Source organism: Notamacropus eugenii, chromosome X (assembly GCF_028372415.1).
Source record: "Notamacropus eugenii isolate mMacEug1 chromosome X, mMacEug1.pri_v2, whole genome shotgun sequence".
Classification (NCBI taxonomy): Eukaryota; Metazoa; Chordata; class Mammalia; order Diprotodontia; family Macropodidae; genus Notamacropus; species Notamacropus eugenii.
Window position 1 is genome coordinate 39,769,119 of NC_092879.1, and position 21,727 is coordinate 39,790,845.

The 21,727-nt window shown below is 39.0% G+C and overlaps 1 pseudogene; it reads right to left on the reverse strand.

Moving 5' to 3' along the window:
- Positions 1 to 16,377: 16,377 nt before the first annotated feature.
- Positions 16,378 to 21,727, reverse strand: part of LOC140516311 (adenylate kinase isoenzyme 6-like) — a 39,236-nt pseudogene continuing 33,886 nt past the window's right edge.

Sequence of the window (21,727 nt, forward strand, 5' to 3'; positions counted from 1 at the left end):
TTCCGCCACACTGTTATCCAGTTTTCCCAGCAATTTTTGTCAAACAATGAGTTCTTATCCCAGAAGCTGGGGTCCTTGGGTTTATCAAACAGAAGGTTGCTATATTCCTTGCCTACTGCATCTTGAGTGCCAAGTCTATTCCACTTGTCTACCTCTCTGTTTCTTAGCCAATACCAAGTGGTTTTGATAATTGCTGCTCTATAGTAGAGTTTGAGGTCTGGTAGCGCTAGGCCACCTTCCCAAGCATTTCTTTTCATTAGTCCCTTTGAAATTATGGACCTTTTGTTTTTCCAAATGAATTTTGATATTATTTTATCCAGCTCTAGAAAGTAATTGTCTGATAGTTTAATTGGTATGGCATTAAATAAGTATATTAATTTGGGTAGAATTGTCATTTTTATTATATTAGCACGGCCTACCCATGAGAAACTCATGTTTTTCCACTTACTTAAATCTGACTTTATGTGTGCAAAAAGTGTCTTGTAATTGTGTTCATATAATCCCTGGGTTTGTTTTGGCAGGTAGACTCCTAAGTATTTTATACTGTCTACCCTAGCTTTAAATGGGATTTCTCTTTCTATCTCTTGCTGTTGGACTTTGTTGCTAATATATAGGAATGCAGAAGATTTGTGTGGGTTTATTTTGTAACCTGCAACTTTGCCAAAGTTGTTTATTAATTCAAGTAATTTTTTACTTGAATCTCTGGGATTCTCTAGGTAAATCATCATATCACCTGCAAAGAGTGATAACTTAGTTTCTTCTTTGGCTATTCTTATTCCTTGAATATCTTTATCTTGTCTAATTGCTACAGCTAACATTTCTAGCACCATATTGAATAATAGTGGTGATAATGGACAACCTTGTTTCACCCCTGATCTTATTGGGAATGCATCTAGCTTATCCCCATTGCATATAACGCTTGCTGAAGGTTTTAGATAGATACTGCTTATTATTTTATGGAAAGTTCCCTTTATTCCTACGTTCTCCAATGTTTTTAGTAGGAATGGATGTTGTATTTTGTCAAAAGCTTTTTCTGCATCTATTGAGATAATCATGTGGTTTTTGTTAGCTTTGTTGTTGATGTGATCGATAATGCTAATAGTTTTCCTAATATTGAACCAGCCCTGTAGTCCTGGTATGAATCCTACCTGATCATAATGTATTAATCTCGTGATAAGATGCTGTATTCGTTTTGCTAAAATCTTATTTAAAATTTTTGCATCTATATTCATTAGGGAAATTGGTCTATAATTTTCTTTCTCTGTTTTGTCTCTTCCTGGTTTGGGTATCAAAACCATATTTGTATCATAGAAAGAATTTGGGAGGACTCCTTCTTCCCCAATTTTCAAAAATAGTGTATGTAGTATTGGAATTAACTGTTCTTTAAATGTTTCATAGAATTCACTTTTGAATCCATCTGGCCCTGGAGATTTTTTCCTAGGGAGTTCATTGATGGCTTGTTCAATTTCTTTTTCAGAGATGGGGTTGTTTAAGTATTCAACTTCCTCTTCTGTTAATCTGGGCAATTTGTATTTTTTAAAATATTCATCCATCTCGTTTAGATTATCGAATTTGTGGGCATAAAGTTGGGCAAAGTAGTTTCTAATTATTGTTTTAATTTCCTCCTCATTGGAGGTGAGTTCACCCCTTTCATTTTTAATATTAGTAATTTGATTTTCTTCTTTCTTTTTTTAAATCAAATTGACCAAAGGTTTATCAATTTTATTAGTTTTTTCATAAAACCAACTATTGATTTTATTTATTAATTCAATAGTTTTCTTAATTTCAATTTTATTAATCTCTCCTTTGGTTTTCAGTATTTCTAATTTGGTATTTACTTGGGGATTTTCAATTTGTTGTTTTTCTAGCTTTTTCAACTGCAAGCCCAAGTCATTGATCTCCTCTTTCTCTATTTTATTTATGTAAGCATTCAAAGATATAAAATTTCCCCTAATAACTGCTTTTGCAGTATCCCATAAGTTTTGGTATGTTGTCTCACTATTGTCATTCTCTTGAATGAAATTGTTGATTGTTTCTATGATTTCTTCTTTAACCCAACCCTTCTTTAGAATTAGATTATTTAGTTTCCAATTGATTTTCGGTTTCTCTTTCCATGGCCTTTTATTACATGTAATTTTTAATGCATTATGATCTGAGAAGGATGCATTGATTATCTCTACCTTTCTGCACTGGATTGTGAGATTTTTATGTCCTAGTACATGGTCAATTTTTGTAAATGTTCCATGTACCGCTGAGAAAAAGGTATATTCCTTTCTATTCCCATTTAATTTTCTCCAAAGATCTATCATATCTACCTTATCCAGAGTTTTATTTACCTCCTTAACCTCTTTCTTGTTTATTTTGAGGTTGGATTTATCGAATTCAGAGAGGGGGAGGTTGAGGTCCCCCACTAGTGTAGTTTTGCTATCAATTTCTTCCTTCAACTCCCCCAACCTCTCCTCTAAGAATCTGGATGCTATACCACTTGGAGCATTCATGTTTAGTAATGATATTGCTTCATTGTCTATGGTGCCTTTTAGTAGGATATAGTTTCCATCCTTATCCCTTTTGATTAGATCTATTTCTGCTTTTGCTTTGTCTGAGATTAGGATTGCTACTCCTGCCTTTCTTACATGAGCTGAAGCACAATATATTCTGCTCCATCCTTTGACCTTTATCCTATGTGTATCCCCCCGTTTCAAATGTGTTTCTTGTAAGCAGCATATTGTTGGATTATGGCTTTTAATCCATTCTGCTATCCGTCTCCGTTTTATGGGAGAGTTCATCCCATTCACATTCACAGTTATGATTACAATCTGTGTATTTCCCTCCACCCTCTTTCCCACCATTTGTGCTTTTAACTCTCCCGTCTCCCTTCCCCTCCTCAATAGTATTCACTTTTCTCCCCCTCCTCCTGCAGCCTTCCCCTCCTTCTTTTAGCCCCCCTCCCTTTTAGTCCCCTTTACTCTTATTGCTTCTTTCCTCCCTTTTAGCCACCCTCCCCTTTCTTCCCCCTTCCCCTCCTACTACCTATAGAGCTAGTTAGGATTATCTGCTTAAGGTTATTGTTCCCTCCTTTGAACAAATCAGATGAGAGTACCTCTCAAACAATGCTCATCTCCCTCCCCTCCTTCCCTCTATTATAGTTTTGTACTTCTTCCTGTGATATAATTTGCCGTTTTCTGCTTCCCCCTTTCCACACCTCCTATTACATTCCCTTCTCATACTTAAATCATATTTTTGCCATGACATCATTTACTTTATGCCCGTTCCCTCTACATATATCCCTTTTATCATAATAGCTGCACAGTTCTCAAGATTAACAGGTATCATCTTCCCTTACAGGGAGGTAAACAGATTGCCCTAATTGAGTTGCAAGTTTTTGTTTTTGTTTTTTCCCCTCTGTTTACCTTTTTATGATTCTCTGGAGACCTGCATTTGAAGATCAAATTGTCTATTGAGTTCTGGTGTTTTGGTCAGGAAGCTCTGGAAATCCCTTATTTCGTTGAATGACTTTCTCCTTGCCTGAAATGTTATGCTGAACTTTGCTGGGTAGTTGATCCTCGGTTGGAGTCCCAACTCCTTTGCCTTACGGAATATTGGGTTCCAATTCTTTCGATCTTTTAATGCAGAAGCTGCAAGGTCCTGTGTGATCCTGACTGTGTGTCCTTGATATTTGAATTGTTTCTTTCTGGCTGCTTGTAGTATTTTCTCCTTCACTTGATAGCTCTGGAATTTGGCAACTATATTTCTTGGGATTTTGAGTTTGGGATCCCTATTGGGAGGGGAACAGTGGATTCTTTCGATGACTATTTTGCCCTCTGAGTCTAGTACTTCTGGGCAGTTTTCCTTGATGAATTCCTGGAAGATATTGTACACACTCTTTTCTTCATCATGGGTTTCTGGCAGGCCAATAATTCTTAAATTTTCTCTCCTTTATCTGTTTTCCAGGTCAGTTGTTTTTCCAATTAAATATTTTACATTTTCTTCTATCTTTTCATTCTTTAGATTTTGTTTGACTGATTCTTGTTGCCTCATTGAGTCATTAGTTTCTACTTGCCCAATTCTAATCTTCATCGTATTGCTTTCTTCAGTTAACTTTTGCATCTCCTTTTCCATCTGACCAATTTTTCCCTTTAAGGAGCCATTTTCTCCATTTAATTTTTGTACTTCTTTTTCTATTCGACCAATTTTCCCAGTTAGGTGTTGGGTTTCCTTTTCCATCTGATCAATTTTCCCAATTAGGTTTTGGGTTTCCTTTTCCATTTGATTAACTCTTCCTTTTAGGGAATTATTGTCTCCAGTTAATTTTTGAACTTCCTTTTCCATTTGTTCAATTTTCCTTTTCATAGTGATGTTCTCATCAGTGAATTCTTTTTTTATAATTTTAAAATCATTGGCCAGTTTTTCTTTTATATCCTTCTTCAGATGTTCCAGGTAATCTAATTGTGCTTGCGAGAAATTCATAGTCCCATCTGAGGTTTCAGATGGAAGTACAGTCTCAGCTCTGACCTCTTTGGTGTTTGTGTTTTGGTCCTTATCCCCATAGAAAGATTCTATGGTTTTTTCACTTTTCGTCTGCTTTTTCCGATTCATGATGTTGGCTGAGTGTTGTAGCTTTTGGTTCTTTCAGTCAGAAGGTATAGATCTTTAAGTTGAGCTGATGTGTGTCTAGGCTAAAAGCAGGCTTTTTTTTTTTTGTTTGTTTCCCAGATCAACCCTGGGGTTAGCTTGTTAGGTGTGTGGGAGGGGTGGTCTGGTCTCAGGAGATCTCCTCAGCTGACCTGAGGCAAAGGCAAGGTCAGAGGATGGTGATCCCAGCTTCCCTATTGTCTTCCCTTTTCCCCTGGAGGGCTGGGGCACGCCTAGAAGCTAATGCGTGTTCCCGCCCCTCCTGGGGCTTGTCTCCTGGCTCTGAGGCTTGCCTGGGTCTCAGTGCGAATTTTCTCTGCCCTGGGTCGTCTGTCCTTCCAGATTGCCTCCGCCACAGTAGGAAAAATCCCCGTTTGCTATTTTTCTAGCCTCTTGTGTTATGAGACCACCCGCCCCCTTCTGCTGTTCCCGCTGATCCAGGATTTATCTGGGGAAGAATTTTATGGTTCTTTCATGGTCATCAGTGGGGAGGAGAGAGCATTTACTGAACACTCCGCCATCCTAGCTCCCAGAAGTTCCAGTAGGTGACTTACCGAAGTTTAGTCTTCAGGCTGAAGGTTTCAAGGGCTGCTGCGCTGATATCTGGCGCTCAGCGGCTCTCACCGGCTCGGTTTGGCTTGTCTCCTGCTCCACTGGTTTCGCCCGCCACTCTCGGGCTTCTCAGGTCCCTTCTGCCCTGCTGCGCTGACCACGCTGCGCTGTGCGCTGGGGCTTACCCCCGCGGAACAGGTCCTTCCCGTGGACCTTCCAGTCCAACCTGGGCTCCGAATCTGTCAAAGTCTGTCACCCACTGGATTCTACACCTCCAAAGTCTGGTCAGATTCTCCTTTCAGAGATATCCAGAGGAGCTTGTCCAGGAGCTTAGGTGAGTCATTGATTTCACTCCGCCATCTACTCCAACAAGAATTCTTGAAAGTCCTCTATTTCATTAAAATTCTATTCCCCCCCCCCCCAAAGTATTATACTCCGTTTTTCTGGGTAGTTGGTTCTTGGTTTTCATCCTGCCTCCAATGACCTCTGAAATATCATATTCCAAGTCCTCCATTGCCTTAGTCTAGAAGCTGTCAAAACCTGTACTATTCTGATTGTATTTCTGCAATACTTAGATTTTTTTCCGGTTGCTTGTAATATTTTTTCCTTGACTTAAAAACTCTGGAACACGGCTGCAATATTCCTAGGAGTCTTATTTTTGGGGTCACTTTCAGGAGGAGATGAATAAATTCTTTCCATTTCTATTTTACCCTCTGGTTCTAGAATATTAGGGAAGTTTTCTTTGATAATATCTTGGAAGATGATGTCTAGGCTCTCTTTTTGATCATGGTTTTCTGGTAGACAACAATTTTTTAATTCTCTCTCCTGGATCCATTTTACAGGTCAGTTGTTTTTCCAATGAGATGTTTCACATTATCCACTACTTTTTAATTTTTTAGTTTTGCTTTATAATTTTTTGATTTTTCGTGGTCATTAGCTTCTATATGATCCATTCTAATTTTTTTTAAAAAAAATACTTTCTTCAGTGAACTTTTGGACCTCTTTTCCATTTGGCCAATTCTGCTTTTTAACGCATTCTTCTCTTCCTTGGCTTTTTGAGCCTTTTTAGTCTTTTGAGTTAGTCTATTTTTAAAGGTGACACTTTCCCAGCATTTTGGGGTCTCCTTTAGCAAGCTATTGACTCTCTTTTCATGAATTTCTTGTATCGCTCTCATTTCTCTTCCCAATTTTTCCTCCACCTCTCTTACTTGATTTTCAAAATTCGTTTTGAGCTCTTCCATAGCCTGACACCATTGCATATTTTTTGAAGGCTTTGAATGTAGAAGCTTTGACCTTGCTGTCTTCCTCTGATTGCATACTTTGCTCTTCTTCATCAGAAAGGATGGAAGAAAATACCTTTTCACCAGTAAAGTAACCTTCTATAGTCTTATTTTTCCCTTTTTCGGGCATTTTTCCAGTCAATTATTTGAGTTTTGAGTTCTTTGTCAAGTGGAGGGCATAGTACCCCAGGGTTCAGAAGTTTTCTGCAGCTATTCCCCAAGATATCTCTAGAAATCTGTAAGTTCTTAGTTCCTCTAAAGTAGCATAGACAAAGGAAAGGTGTTTACTACTCTCCTGGCCTACGTTCTGCTCTGGGAGCAACCACGAGTACTCTTTTCTTCTCTGGAACTGTAAGTATGATTCCCTCTCCACAGTTGCCACCAACTCCACTATGCCATCACTCCTCCTCACCCCAGGACTGCCACTCAGGACTGAGTCCCAGATCAACCACTCCATTCTCCCAGAGTTTTTAGCCCAAGATTTCCAGAATCAGCTGCTGCTGCAGCAGTGGCTGCCACCACCCTGGAATTTGGGCTGGACCATACTCCCCTGTCACCCAGGTGAAAAACCTTTTTCACTGACCTTTGAAGCTCTTTGGAATTCATGGGTTGAGAAATCTGGAAACCACAGCAGCTACACGTGATTCAGCACTCTTGATGCCTCCTCCGGTTTTGTCTCTGCCATGGAGCCTAAGCTGGACTGGGCTGTGCTCTGGGTCCGGTGCAATATACCCTTTCCTATCTGCCTTCTAGATTGTCTTGGGCTGAAAATCTGTTTTAACTTCTATGGCTCTAGAATTTGTGTAGAGTCCTTTTTACAGGTATTTTAAGGGCTTTGGGGGGAGAACTTGAGCACGTCCGTGCTTCTACTCTGCCATCTTGGCTCTGCCATTCACCTCACTTTCTTTCTACAATACCGCAGATCCACACTGTTCCCAAAGCCTGTTGATTATACCTTCAAAAGATTTCTCACAATTGTCCCCTTTTCTCCTCTTCCAGTGTCACTAGGACACTGTAGGTCCTCATCATTTTTAGACTGGAAAATTGTAATCACCTGCCAGGTGTTTTTCATCTGCAATATCTGCCTACTTCAGTCCATTCTCCATTCACTTCACAATGTAATTTTCCTAAATTACATCTAATCATGTCACCTCACTTCACCCTCTCTCACCACACATACTCTCAACAAACAAACTCCAATCAATTTCCTATCACCTCCAGAATCAAATATAAAATTCTTTGATGTTCAAAGATCTCAATAATCTGCCTCCCCTTTCCCATCTTCATAAATCTTAAAGGCTTTGCCCTTCTACCCCCACTCCCAGCACTATTTGACTCTGTAACATTAGCTACCTTGTTTTTTCATGAACAAGAAACTCTGTATTTCACCTCCACCCATTTTCTCTATTCGTTCTCCATGCTTAGGATTCTCTGAGTCTTCATCTCTGCCTCCAGGCTTCCTTGAATTCCATCAGGTAGCCATTAATTTGCCATTAAAATAAAAAGTTGTTTGGTTTGTTCTTTTAACACCACCTCATCATTAGACTGTGAACTATGCAAAGGTAGAATTGTCTTTTGCCTTTCTTTGTATTTCCAGTGCAGTGTTTGGCATTAAGCAGGTGATTGATTAATAAATGCATTCTGACTGACTGGAGGTAGAAGAGTCATATTTGAATCTCAGCTACATTACTTAATACAGTGATTACAGCAGAAGCTTAAATTGCTTTTTAGATTTGTATACTGCAAGATTGTATGTTTATCTTTAAAACACTGGTAAATTCTCAGTCCAATGGTATGCTGCTAAAAATATTTAACAGTGGTTTCAATTGGAAAATTTCATACATATATGAACACATAAAATTTTACTAAAACTTTTATTGAAATAAAGGATTCTAGTCCACAAATTAAAAATAACAAAAATACAGACATTACCTTTTATTAGAAATTCTATATTCCAATTGATTCTCATCGAATACTTTCCTTAATATTTGCTCACCTTCTGTCCATAGCCAACCCATGGTTGAAACTCAATCGTGATTTTAAAAAGGAAGTTGCATTTCAGTTGACTGACTCTTCTTCCAATAGATTTAGTGTCATTACATTAAGTAAGTGATCTCTTGTTAACTTTTTTCTCCCTCATTCAAAATTTATTCACTATATTGAAAGTGCTTTCAGCTTTTGCTAAGCAGAATGCCACAGTGGTGTCTCTTTATTCAGTCTTTGCATAGCTGCACTGATTGGAATGTTGTTTAATACTACATTATTGTCTACAAAAAAAAATCCTTTAAACCAGTGTCATGGTTCATACTTTCATTCAAATAATTTCATTTTCTCCCATCTCATGATCAAGTATATTCTTCATAAGACCAATTAGAGCGTTCCAATAAAAAAATAGCTAAAGATACTTTCATCGTTCTGTCTGACAAAAGATGTAAGTTCATCTGTTGAGCTATATTTTCTAGTAACATATTACTGGAAAAGCATTAAATGTATTATCTAATTAAATGAAATATCTTTAGGCTTATCTGACTTATATCTGCTTAAGATTCTTGCTTTCCAGTAGCAGTCCTTAAATTTTCCAAAGTGTGTATGTTATTTTGATTTATTTTAGCTGTCTGAATATTAGTTGATGATGACTAAAATGCAATTGAATTTAATAAAATTTCTTCAGGGACGTCAATCATTATCGCAAACCTTCCAAGAAATTAATGTTGGTTAATCTCAGGCTAGGAATAAGGAAGATCTGAGTTAAAATTTGACCTCAGATTGTGAGTCCACAAAACTGTGACCCTTGGTAAGTTATTTAAACCTTATTGCCTCATTTTTCTTCTCTGTAAAGTTAACTGGAGAAGGAAATGGCAAACCAGTTCAGTACCTTTGTCAAGAAACCCCCAAATATGGTCCTGAAGAACTGAAAATGACTGAAACTATTGAACTACAACAACAACGGCAATCTATTTATAAAGCATAATTGGGAAAAGAATGAGCAAAAATTCATATGTAATACTTGATAAGCATAACATATAGTAGTAGCAGCTCCTAAACTCCAAATCACTCATTTCTGTATTGGATAAATTTTAATTATTTCAGTGGTAAATTCTTTAGCTACTAATTCTAGTTTGGGGTATTTTTAAAAATTAGATCAATGGAGGGGCGGAGCCAAGATGGCGAAGTAGAAAGACGCACATACACATAGCTCCGAATCCACAAACCACAGAACGGCAGAGGGGACTAACCCAGGGCGAATTCTGCACCCAGAGACCACGGAATATTGGAGCGAGGGAGATTTCTGTTCCAGAGAGACCTGCAAACCTCTCGCGGGGGGACCTTCACGCCGGGGACTGGGTGCCAGGGCAGGAAGAGGAGAGCAGCCCTGCCGCGGCAGCGACACCATGGGAAAGAGATCCATCGGCCACGCGGGTCCCCCCACCCACAGAGGGACCTGCAAACCTCTCGCAAAAGGTCCGTTGCGCTGCAGACACGGTGCCCAGCCTGGACCTGCGGTGGCGACGGCGGCCGCGGCTCCGAGAGACAAAGTTCTGAGAGGGATCTGGAGGCGGGATCTTCAGCAGCTGCACGGGCCCCCCACCAACAGGTGACTGACGGGGGTAGGTGAGAGAGTCTCTTTGGCGGGTTGAGAGGGGAGCGTGGTGCCCCCATAGCTCGGGCCCCCCCGGGAGGTGGGGGCTGAGAGGTGGCTGCGGACGCGGGCTCCCCAAACGAGCGGGAGCCTGGATCCATTGTGGAAGGATTGTGTATAAACCCCCTGAGGGAATTGAGCCAGAGAGGCGTCCCTGCCCCTGACCTCAGCACCTGAGCCTAATTTTACACTGAATAACAGCCCTGCCCCCGCCAAAAATCCTAAGGCGGGAAGCAGCATTTGAATCTCAGTCCCCAAACACTGGCTGGGAGGACCAGGAAGCGAGGTGGATGTGAGGAGAACATTCAGAGGTCAGGCCACTAGGGGGAGACAATGCCAAGAAAAGGGAAAAGAAATAAAACTATTGAAGGGTACTTTATGGGAGAAAAATCACTTCCTCCCTTCCTTTCTGATGGGGAGGAACAAGGCTTGCCATCAGACAAAGACACAGAAATCGAGGACTCTGTGCCCCAGCCCACCCAATGGGCTCGGGCCCTGGAAGAGCTCAAGAGGAATTTTGAAAATCAAGTTAGAGAGGTGGAGGAAAGACTGGGAAGGGAAATGAGAGGGATAAGGGAGAAGCATGAAAAACAGATCAGCTCCCTGCTAAAGGAGAACCAAAAAAATCTTGAAGAAATTGGCACCTTGAGAACTAGCCTAACTCAGCTGGCAAGGGAGGTGCAAGGGGCCAATGAGGAGAAGAATGCTTTCAAAAGCAGAATTAACCAAATGGAAAAGGAGATTCAAAAGCTTACTGAAGAAAATAGATCTCTCAAATCTGGAATGGTACAGATGGAAGCTTTGGACTTTTCGAGAAAGACAGATATCTCAGAACATACCGCGCAGATTCGAAAAATGGAAGATAATGTGAAATATCTTATTGGAAAAGCAACTGACCTGGAAAATAGAATCAGGAGAGACAATGAAAAAATTCTGGGTCTACCTGAAAACCATGATCAAAAGAAGAGCCTAGACATCATCCTCCACGAAATTATCAAGGAAAACTGCCCTGAGATTCTAGAACCAGAAGGCAAAATAAATATTCAAGGAATCCGCAGAACACCGCATGAAAGAGATCCAAAAAGAGAAACTCCTAGGAGCATTGTGGCCAAATTCCAGAGTCCCCAGGTGAAGGAGAAGATATTGCAAGCAGCTAGAAAGAAACAATTCAAGTATTGTGGAAATACAATCAGGATAGTACAGGATCTGGCACCTTCTACATTGAGGGATAGAAGGGAATGGAATAGGATATTCCGGAGGTCAAAGGAACTAGGACTGAAGCCAAGAATCACCTACCCAGCAAAACTGAGTATAATATTTCAGGAGAAAAAATGGTCTTTCAATGAAATAGAAGCCTTTCAAATTTTCCTGATGAAAAGACCAGAGCTGGAAAGAAAATTTGACTTTCTAAGACAAGAATGAAGAGAACCATAGGAAGGCGAACAGCGGAGAGAAACCATAAGGGACTTACTAAAGTTGAACTGTTTACATTCCTACATGGAAAGATAATATTTATAACTCTTGAAACATTTCAGTATCTGAGCACTGGGTGGGAGTACACACACACACACATGCACACACGTACACATACATATAGACAGAGTGCACAGAGTGAATTGAAGAGGATGGGATCATATACTAAAAAAAAAAAAATGAAATCAAGCAGTGAGAGAGAAATATTGGGAGGAGAAAGGGAGAAGTTATATGGGGCAAATTATCTCTCATAAAAGAGGCAAGCAAAAGACTTATTAGTGGTGGGATAAAGAGGGGAGGCAAGAGAAAAACATGAGATCTACTCTCATCACATTCCACTAAAGGAAAGAATATAATGCACACTCATTCTGATAGGAAAACCTATCTCATAATACAGGAGAGTGGGGGACAGGGGCACAAGCAGGAATCGGGGGAGGATAGAGGGGAGGGCATGGGGAGGAGAATGCAATACGAGGTCGACACTCACAGGGAGGGAAAGGACCATAAGAAAATAGAATGGGGGACATGACAGGATGGAGGGAAATATAGTTAGTCTTATACAACACAACTAGTATGGAAATCATTTGCAAAACTAAACAAATATGGCCTATATTGAACTGCCTGTCTTCCAAGGGGAAGGGGTAGAGAGGGAGGGAGCTAAAGAAGTTGGAACTCAAAGTGTTAGGACCAAATGTAATGTTCTTACCACTGGGTAACAAGAAACACAGGTTAAGGGGTCAAGAAAGCTATCCGGCCCTACAGGACAAAAGAGAAGACGGAGACAAGGGCAGGGAGGGAGGATAGAGGAGAGAGCAGACAGGTCACAGGGGCAATTAGAAAATTTGGGTCTGGGGGGGAGGGGGAAAAAAGGCGAGAAAATTTGTAACCCAAAATTAAAAGTTTAATTAAAAAAAAATTAGATCAATGATACATAGAAAGGATTTTATTCAGAAATAATTAAAAAATGACTAACTTTGAAACTTTAGTTAGGAAATCATCAAATGATAATTATAATCAAAGTAATTGAATAGAACCAATTGATAAGTTTAGGAATCTCTTCTAACAACTTCCTAGTTATTCCAAACATTCCTCCAAGCGTTGGAGACCAGCACAATAAGAACAAGGTCCAATAAAGCAGAACTCCTAATACTGTTGATTTTCAGTCATTTTAGTTATGTCTTGATCCCACTTGAAGTTCTCTTTGCAAAGATATGGGAGTGGTTTACCATTTCTATCTCCAGCTCTTAACACAAATAAGTGAACTGAGGCAAACAAAAATAAATGACTCACTCAGGGTCAAACAACCAGTGAGTGACTGAGTCCAGATTTGAACTCAGGAAAATGAGTCTTCTTGACTCCAGGCCAAGTACTCTATCTACTGGACCACCTAAGTGTACTTAGTACATAGTAAATACTTCCTGTCTGACTGACTGACTTCACAACCAGCGGAGAAAATTCCTGAAACCTAGCAATCAGGGCTTTGTGGCCTGTAAGAGTCTCTGTGAATCGGCATTGGCAGACCATTGTCTTGGACATCATTTGAAGTTTTATTTCATAAATTTCCTTCTAAGTAGAGATCAGCCATTTTATTTGACTAATGTCTTCCAAATTTTGCTCTTGTGAATGAAATCTTATTAATGAGTGACATTTATATTTAAACAAGGGACCAGACACACCATAGTGTGATGCTCGTGCAGTGCTGTCTCCAATTCTATTAAATCTTTACCTATATCATACCTCCTGTGTTAAGAGTCTGAATTCTTATTTACACTGAAGAAATTCATTACTTGCTTTACTTCACAAATCATCAATTTCATTTAAGCTCCTTCTGGTCGCCTGAAGAGCAAGTGAGTAGTCGAATGTGCTTGAACGTCAGTAAAAATATTGTTTGCAAATGGTAAGAATGTAATACCATGTTTTAGAAACAGTGGATGGACCAGGAAAATTACAATCTCGACATCTGCCAGAAAAAGGTGGGAATTCCACAAAGTTTTCAGTGAGTCGCAATATAAAGGTTGGATACATGATGTTAACAAAGACTGGGTTATATAACAAAATGTTCTTTAATTATTTAGTAAATATTTATTAAGCTCCTACTATGTTCCAGATATTGCTCTAGGTACTGCAGGTGCAAAATAAAAAAAAAAAATCAGTTCCTGTTTTGAAGGAATTTTGATACCCTTGGAAGACATAAATACTTTTCAAGTAACAAATAATAATATCTGTGCAGGAACTGATTAAACTATGCTCTAACTGCTTATCAATCACCTGAAGAACTCCTGAAAATTTAACAATCAGTTCTTGGAAGCCATTAGGAGCTGATTCCACCTGGGACAATTGTGTCAGTCACGCTGATACTTATTTCAAAAACTTTCTTCAGTGTTCAGAAGAGTCATTTTCTTCTATTTCCCCAGTTTGCTCTTATGAAAGTGTAACATTAATATGTTACCCAGGGCCAGACTCTGCAGAGTCAAGCCTGCTCCATTTTTACTCGACTTCTATTATATCTTAAACTTTATCACATCATTTCTGACAAAATGACAATTTAGCCTGAATTTCTATTTTACCTGAAAGAATCCATTACTTACAACAGTTGATAAATCTAGGATTTCATTTGGTTCCATTCTCCCTTTCTTAACAGCAAATGAGTTTTCATACATGCAAAAAGTCAGGAAAAACAGAGTTTAAAAAGGGAGAGACTGTAATACTAGGATTTGGACAAACGATGGCAGACTGGAACTGTAACATCTGAACTGACAATAAGGCAGCAGCCATGCCTCAAAAGATTGCCTCAATAAACTGCAACATTCTTATTGGACACCAGGTGATATCCAAAGACTGTGTTATCTAACTGTGTTTTTGACTCAAAGTCAATTAATTGTTCAAATTAGCATTTCTTTTTCAAAAAACATTTCTTAAGCACCTACTGTATTCGAGAAGCTGCGATAGCTGCTGAGGATCAAAGAAAAAAAATGAGGCACTCCCTTTCATGAACATCATATACATAAATATGTCAACACAAAACATGAACAAAAGGCAAGATTGGGGGGAGGTGCCCAATAACTAGAGGGGATCATGTTAGTCACTCAATAAGCATTTATAAAGTGCTTGCTATGTGTCAGGCACTGAGCAAAATGATTGTGGATAGAAAAAGAGGCTTAACAAGGTCCTTTGCCTAAACAAACACAATCTCTTTGTGGTATAAAACATACCAAAAAAAGCTGCATACCAGATACCAATACAGGAATTAATTTAGAGAGGGAGGGCACTAGAATGAAGAGTGTTGGGATAGACTTCATGTTGAAGACAGGTTTTAATTGTGACTTTAAAAATATGGTAGTCAGTACTGAGAAGTAAGAAGGAAAATCATTCCAGACATGTTGGATAGGCAGAGAAAATAACTGCAACCAAGTGATGGAATATATTGGACGAACACGGAAGCTTTTGTCTCAGGGTCAAAGAATAAGTGGAAGGGAATAAGGTGTAAGAAGAGACAGAAGATAGGAGATGAAGGGGTCTAAAAGCCAAAGAGAGTAATTTGTATTTAATCCTTAAGGTAATGAGGAGGCACTGGAGGTTATTGAGCAGGGGGATGACAAGGTTAGACCTGTGCTTTAGTGAAAGCACTTTGGTGGCTGAATAGGGGATGGATAGGAGTGAGGAGAGACTCGGGAATAGGCAGGACCAAGAATAAGTTAATGCAATGCAAGAGCAGCCTATGCATAAGGTGGTGAAAGTTTGCAGCACTGTGGTGGCACTGTTACCAAAAAGAATGGGTCCTTTCGTAGAGATTTTTCAAGTGGATACAGATTTGTTACAGGGTGTGAGAGTTGGTAAGCAGTCCAGGATAACACCTAGGTTGTTAACCAGAGGTATTGCCAAGATGATGGTGGACTCTATGGTAAGAGATGAGAGGAGGGGATTTAGGAGGAGAGATGAGTTTGATTTTAGACACTTTGAGTTGAACATGTCTATTGGACATCCATTTTCAAATATCTGAAAGACAGTTGAAAGTGCAAGACTAAAAGCTGGGTTAGCATAGGAAGAACTGAGAACCGTCAGCATAGAGGTCGTTATTATGCCCACGAAATTTAATGAGAACAACAAGTGTAACAGGGTGGTTGTTGTCCTTTGTTCTCAAAGAGGACCAAAATGACATCACTATGGTAGAGTGTGTCCTACTGTGACTGACCATCCCAATAAGAGCTCAGAATGCTCTACCACAGGTCAGGCACAAATAGGCCATGTGAACATTTGTGATGGATTCTCTAAATGTGTACATCTCTCATTTCTTTTATACTACTTCAATTCTGCCTTGCTCATACAGCACAGCACCGTCTCTAATGAGGGCATGCAGAATCTGATTGCTGCTTCTAGTAAGAAGATAATCCTATGGACTGGACCACCCGTGTGCAGGGTTGTGACTACAGCCCTCAGTGTATCCATATCTGCTGCTTCATCACTTTCCTGCCACTACTGGAATTTGAGATACGTAAAAATGGTAAAGTGGTATGGGTGATTTCTTTTATTTGTTCATAAATTGGATTAAAGTGAGGCAGAGATGCCCAAAGTCATTGGTCTCTCTCTTCCAGAGATGTCACAGTCCAGTGGCAGGGCAGAGTCAAGAAAACTGGTGATGACTCAAGATGCAGTGGATGATCTTGGTGTCTCCAATATCTAATCAAGTTCTAAGAACTCTACAGTACTTGCCTCAGCTACCTTCCTGGCCACTGGAACAAATTGTTCTCATCTGACCATTCCACCTGGGGAAGTCTTATCATGTTTGGGGTAAAGAGTCCTCTAAATGGCCGAAGGTTTGGCTGAATGTACAGCATGGATGCCTTCATGAACATCCACCTGGATGAGGTCACCTACACAGAACAGCAGGGCCAGCAGATCCAACTTAACGACCTTTTTGTGATTGATCACAACATCTACTATGTCCACTTTCCCGATAATGTAGATATCACTGCCACCATTGAGCAGCAACTTCAGCCCATCCATTGGGGGCACAACTTTGGAAGTGAGGGTAAGGGATGAAGGTAATTTCCAACTAGGAAGCGCAAGTGAAAGACATCCCCCCTTTACTCAGATTTCTTCAGAGCCCTTGGCCTTACAGCTTTAGATAGAGTCTGTTACCCAGGCCAGAATACCAAAGGGATTAATGGAAAGAAATGCAAGGGAAGGTGGCCTAGTTGTACTGATCAAAAAGCGTATTATAAAACAGTAATCATCAAAACCACTTGTTACCGGCTAAGAAACAGAGTGTTGGATCAGGAGGATATGTTAGATATACAAGACACAGTTGTCAATGATTATAGTAAACAACTATTTGATAAACCCAAAGACTCCAGCTTCTGGGATAAGAATTCTCTATTTGACAAAAATTGATGGGAAAACTGGAAAACAGCATGGCAGAAATGAGGCACAGACTAACATCTTACACCATATACGAAGATAAGGTCAGAATGGGTACATGATTTAGACATAAAGGGTTAACCTATAAGCAAATTAGGAGAGCAAGGAATAGTTTACCTGCCAGATCTATGGAGAATGGAAGAATCTGACCAAACAAAAGATAGAGAACATTATTAAATGCAAAATGGATAACTTTGGTTACATTAAGTTTAAAAAGTTTTTGCACAAAGTCAATGCAATCTATATTGAATGGGAAGCAGAAAGCTGGGAAACAAGATTTAGAACCAGTGTCTCTGAAAAGACCTCATTCTTCAAATATACAGAGAATTGAGTCAAATTTATAAAAATACAAGTCATTACCAACTGAAATATGGTCAAGAGATATAAAAACGCAGTTTTTAGACAAAAACATCAAAGCTATCCTTAGTCTTATGAAACACGGCTGTAAATCACTATTGATTAGAGAAATACAAATCAAAACAACTCTGATGTACCACATTACACCTATCAGATTGGCTAACGTGATAAAACAGGAAACTGATAAATGTTAGAGAAGATGTGGGAAAATTGGAACCCTAATGCATTGTTGATGGAGCTGTAAACTGATCCAAACATTCTGGAAATCAATTTATAACTGTTCCAAAGGGCTATAAAACTGTGCATACCCCTTAATTCAGCAATACCACTACTAAGTCTTTATCTCAAAAGTATCACAAAAAAAGGGGAAGGGACAAACAAATACAAAAATATTCATAGCACCTCCTTTTGTGGTTGCAAAGAAATGGAAATTGAAGGTATGCCATTAATTGGGAAATGGCTGAACACTTTCTGGTATATTAATGTATGTGAAGTTTTAGGCTTAGTCAAAAGGCTGCACTTAAGATCCTAGATGGACACATGTGACCTCAAAGTCACAGGTTCCCCACCCCTGGTTTAGAGGTTGTAACCCTTATTCAGCTGAGAATAATGAAAAGGTGAATAAAATATTAGGGGATCAGTCTGGAAAAATGTACACGAAAACTGTGTAGATTTCGTCACAAGGTTCTCCCTAAAGAAATAAAGAACAATTTCAGTAACCAGAAAAATGTTCAGTGCTCATACCTGGGTCATGTCAATATAATAAAAATTGCAATACTTCCCAGAGTAATTTAACAATTGAATGCTACAGGAAAGACACAATAGCAGTGACAATGAAGAAGGTACTTTACCCAACTAATTAATTGTAACAACAAAACATATTTTGGGGAAAAGATCTAGAATATGAAGGGAAATGACCCCAAAAATTTAAGGAGGAAAGGGGTTAATCACATGCTTAGAACTCAAACCATACTATAAACCAATAATCATCTAAAAACTAGAAGTGGTTTAAAAAATAGAGAAGCAGATCAATGGAACATACTAAACAGGGAGAACCAACAATAACGAAACCTTAGTTCCAATGTTTGCTAAACCTGAAAACATGAAGGACTTGACAATGAAGGCCTTATTTGATAATAACTGCTGGGATAACTAGGAAATAGTCAGGGAGAAATTAAAGTTAAACCAACAGCATACACCATACTGACCAATAGATTTTAAATGAATTTATGAACACATTGGTGATCATATCACACAAAAAAAGTCAGAAAAAATTGGAACACTTACCTTTCTTAGTTATAAAGTAAAAGGTTTATTCTTAAGCTAGTCTTCATAGCTCAAGACGTTAATTCTCCTGTCATGGTGTGTGTTTGTCTTTCGCTGCCAAAGAAGATCAGGCCATCAGAGAAATAATGACATGACTTGCACTTGACCTGTTTTGAGTGAGTGAGGGCTGTACAGGTCTCCAGCCTCATTCTCTCCCAGAACCATGTGAATCCTGTGACCAGATATTCATTATGATGACTGGAGATGACCCAGGATGAAACAATTGGGGTTAAATGACTTGCCCAAAGTCACACAGCTAGTGGGAGTCAAGTGTCTGAGGTGAGATTTGAACTCAGGTCTTCCTGACTCCTGCACTGGTGCTCTATCTACTGCACCACATAGCTGCCCAATTCTCCTGTCATTCAATTCATAACTTGACCAGTATCTCTTCAAGGCATGGATTATCAGTTTCAGAGCTAAACTAAAGTCTATTGGGTAAGGGGACTACCTTTTCTGACTCTAGTGCAAATGATTATCTTTGAAGAATACCCATTTCAGACACAGATAGAGGACTGAGTGTCTTATTAGGGTAACTGTATTACATTTATGACCACATTTTGCAAGCTGACCCATTTTACTGCCAAGAAGATGGTCTTCCGTGTCACTGCACTGAATGCATTTGTGGGAATCAAACCAGGACAAAGCAAACATTCCTTTTTTTTCTCTTTGGCATCATCAAAGATAAAATGTAGGAGGAATTGATGTTCATAGAAGCCTTTAGGTGTTAGGAGACCCTTCTTTAACCTGTGGAAGGGTCTGTTGCTAATACTCCAATCCCCTAGTTTGAGTAGAACTGGGGGATAGATTGAGGATGAGGATGTCTATGGATATAGATCTATTTCTTAATGCTCTATTTCTCCACCTATAATACTTTACTCTGCTATGCTAATTCATATATTATATGTTGTTTGACTTTGGTTCTACCTTCTGGAATAGTATACTCTAATCTTAACTATCATTTACAGTGGTAGCTGAGAGATCTTCAGTGATGATGACTGGTTAATTGATATAGGTACTCCTTTTCTTTCTTTAGTTATTTGAATTAGAAGCTCTGGATTTTGGTTAAGACATTTTATGGACTTTACAATATGGGGTTTCTGTTAAGATATAAAAATGTATTTTTTTCTATTTTTATTTCACACTCTGGTTCATCTAGATGTGGCCAGTTTTCATCTGTGATTTCCTGATATACGGTATCATTTAAGGTTTCCTAGTAGTATTATGAGTATTACATCATCTCTCTCTTATGATCTATTTCAGCCTCTAGATTTTCTTCTAGTATGTCTTGACTGTCTCATGGAGACAATGATGTGTGTCTGGTCCTATATAATTTTCAATTAGTTCTTATATAAGCAAATTTTTTGCAACTACTCTAAGCTCTTTGTTCACACGCAAATATTTTCTTCTAGAGTGCTGTTTCTTCCCTGTTCTGTTTTTTTGAAAATATTCATTTATAATATCATTTTTATAACTCTTCTTTCCTAACTTTATGCAATTCAAATAAAGTTTATGGAAAAGTTGTCATTTTGTTTGATACTCCCTCTACAATTATTGAAACTTTTTGCTTGAGAGAGAAACATTTCTGGCTGAAGATGGTGGGAGAAGTTTCACAGTCAGATATGGAGGATAAACACAGAGTCCCAGTAATACCAAGTGGAGTACAGTGACCTTTGGAACAGTGGGTAGGTTCACTTGTCCTCTGGACTTGGTGTAAAGGGAAGGGCTGGGGGTAAGTGGTTCTTGTTGGAATCCTGTCCAAGTATACTGCTGCCAGGTACCCAAAGTCTTGTCTGAATCCAAGTGCTTTAGAAATCCAAAATCCTCGAGCTGGAGGACACTTGAGGACATGGGGTGTGAGAGGTGAAGGAGTTTTGGAACTTGAATGTCCACGGATCTATAGATCACAGAATGTTACACTGGGAGAAACCTCAAGGTGGAGCTCCACTGAGTATTCCATCTGCTTAAGTTATTGACCTTTCTGAGGCAGGATACTTTTTGGCTGAATCAAAAAAAAATCATAACCAATTGAGAACAAGGGCCTCTTTGCTTTTTGGAATTCAATTTTGCTTCCAGGTACATTTTCTACCTCTTATCTCCCCTTCCCCAGATATGCCACATGCCTCTCGCCGTTAAAGGAAAAGTAAAGAAAAGTAAAACCCTTAGAAACATGTATAATAAACAAAACAAGTTGCTGTATTGGCCAGGTCTGAAAAAACGTCTCAGTCTGTATTCTGAATTTATTTCCACTTTCTTCCCTAAAGCGGGTAGCATGATTCTTCATGAGTTCTCCAGGAATGGTGGTTGATCATTTTTTTTATCATATTTTCTAAGCCTTTCAAAAGTGATTATTTTTGTAATATTGTTATTATACAAATTTTTCTCTTGGTTCTGCTCACTTCACTTTGCCAAAATTCATGTCTTCCCAGGTTTCCATGAAACAACTACCCTTGCCACTTCTTGCAGAAGAAAATGTTCCAATATATTCATAGAACTTATATTATTCCACCATTGCCCAATTGATGGATGGCCCCCTTTAATTCCAATAATTTGCTGTATGAACAAAACTAGAAACATTTTGTACATATGGATCTTATACTTCTTTCTTTGATATCTTTAGATTATACCAAAGGCAGTATGAAAAGTCATACCTAGATCAAAGAAGGCACTGTGTTCTAAGAGCAAAAAGTAATTTAAATAACTCAAAAGAAACACAAGATTCAAAAACTGAAAGAATCCACCCCAAATGTTCACATGGAATATTTGTGCCTAACCTGTTACAAATCATTCTGTACTTGTACTGGTCTCATCGGCCAACTCTGACACACTGTAACTTGACACAATATCATTTTAGTCTTCTTAGAGAACAAAGTGTTCCAACCAACCAATTAAAATATACACTGAGCTATTTTGCAGCATTTTTCCCCAAAGCAAGTTTTAGACAAGCAAAAAAGAGCTTTGGGGGTTTCTCCTGGGTGAGGTCACCCTGTCTTCTAGTGGGTAAATGGCTGCTTATCTACCGAATAAGCAGCTTCAATAAACAGAGGAATGC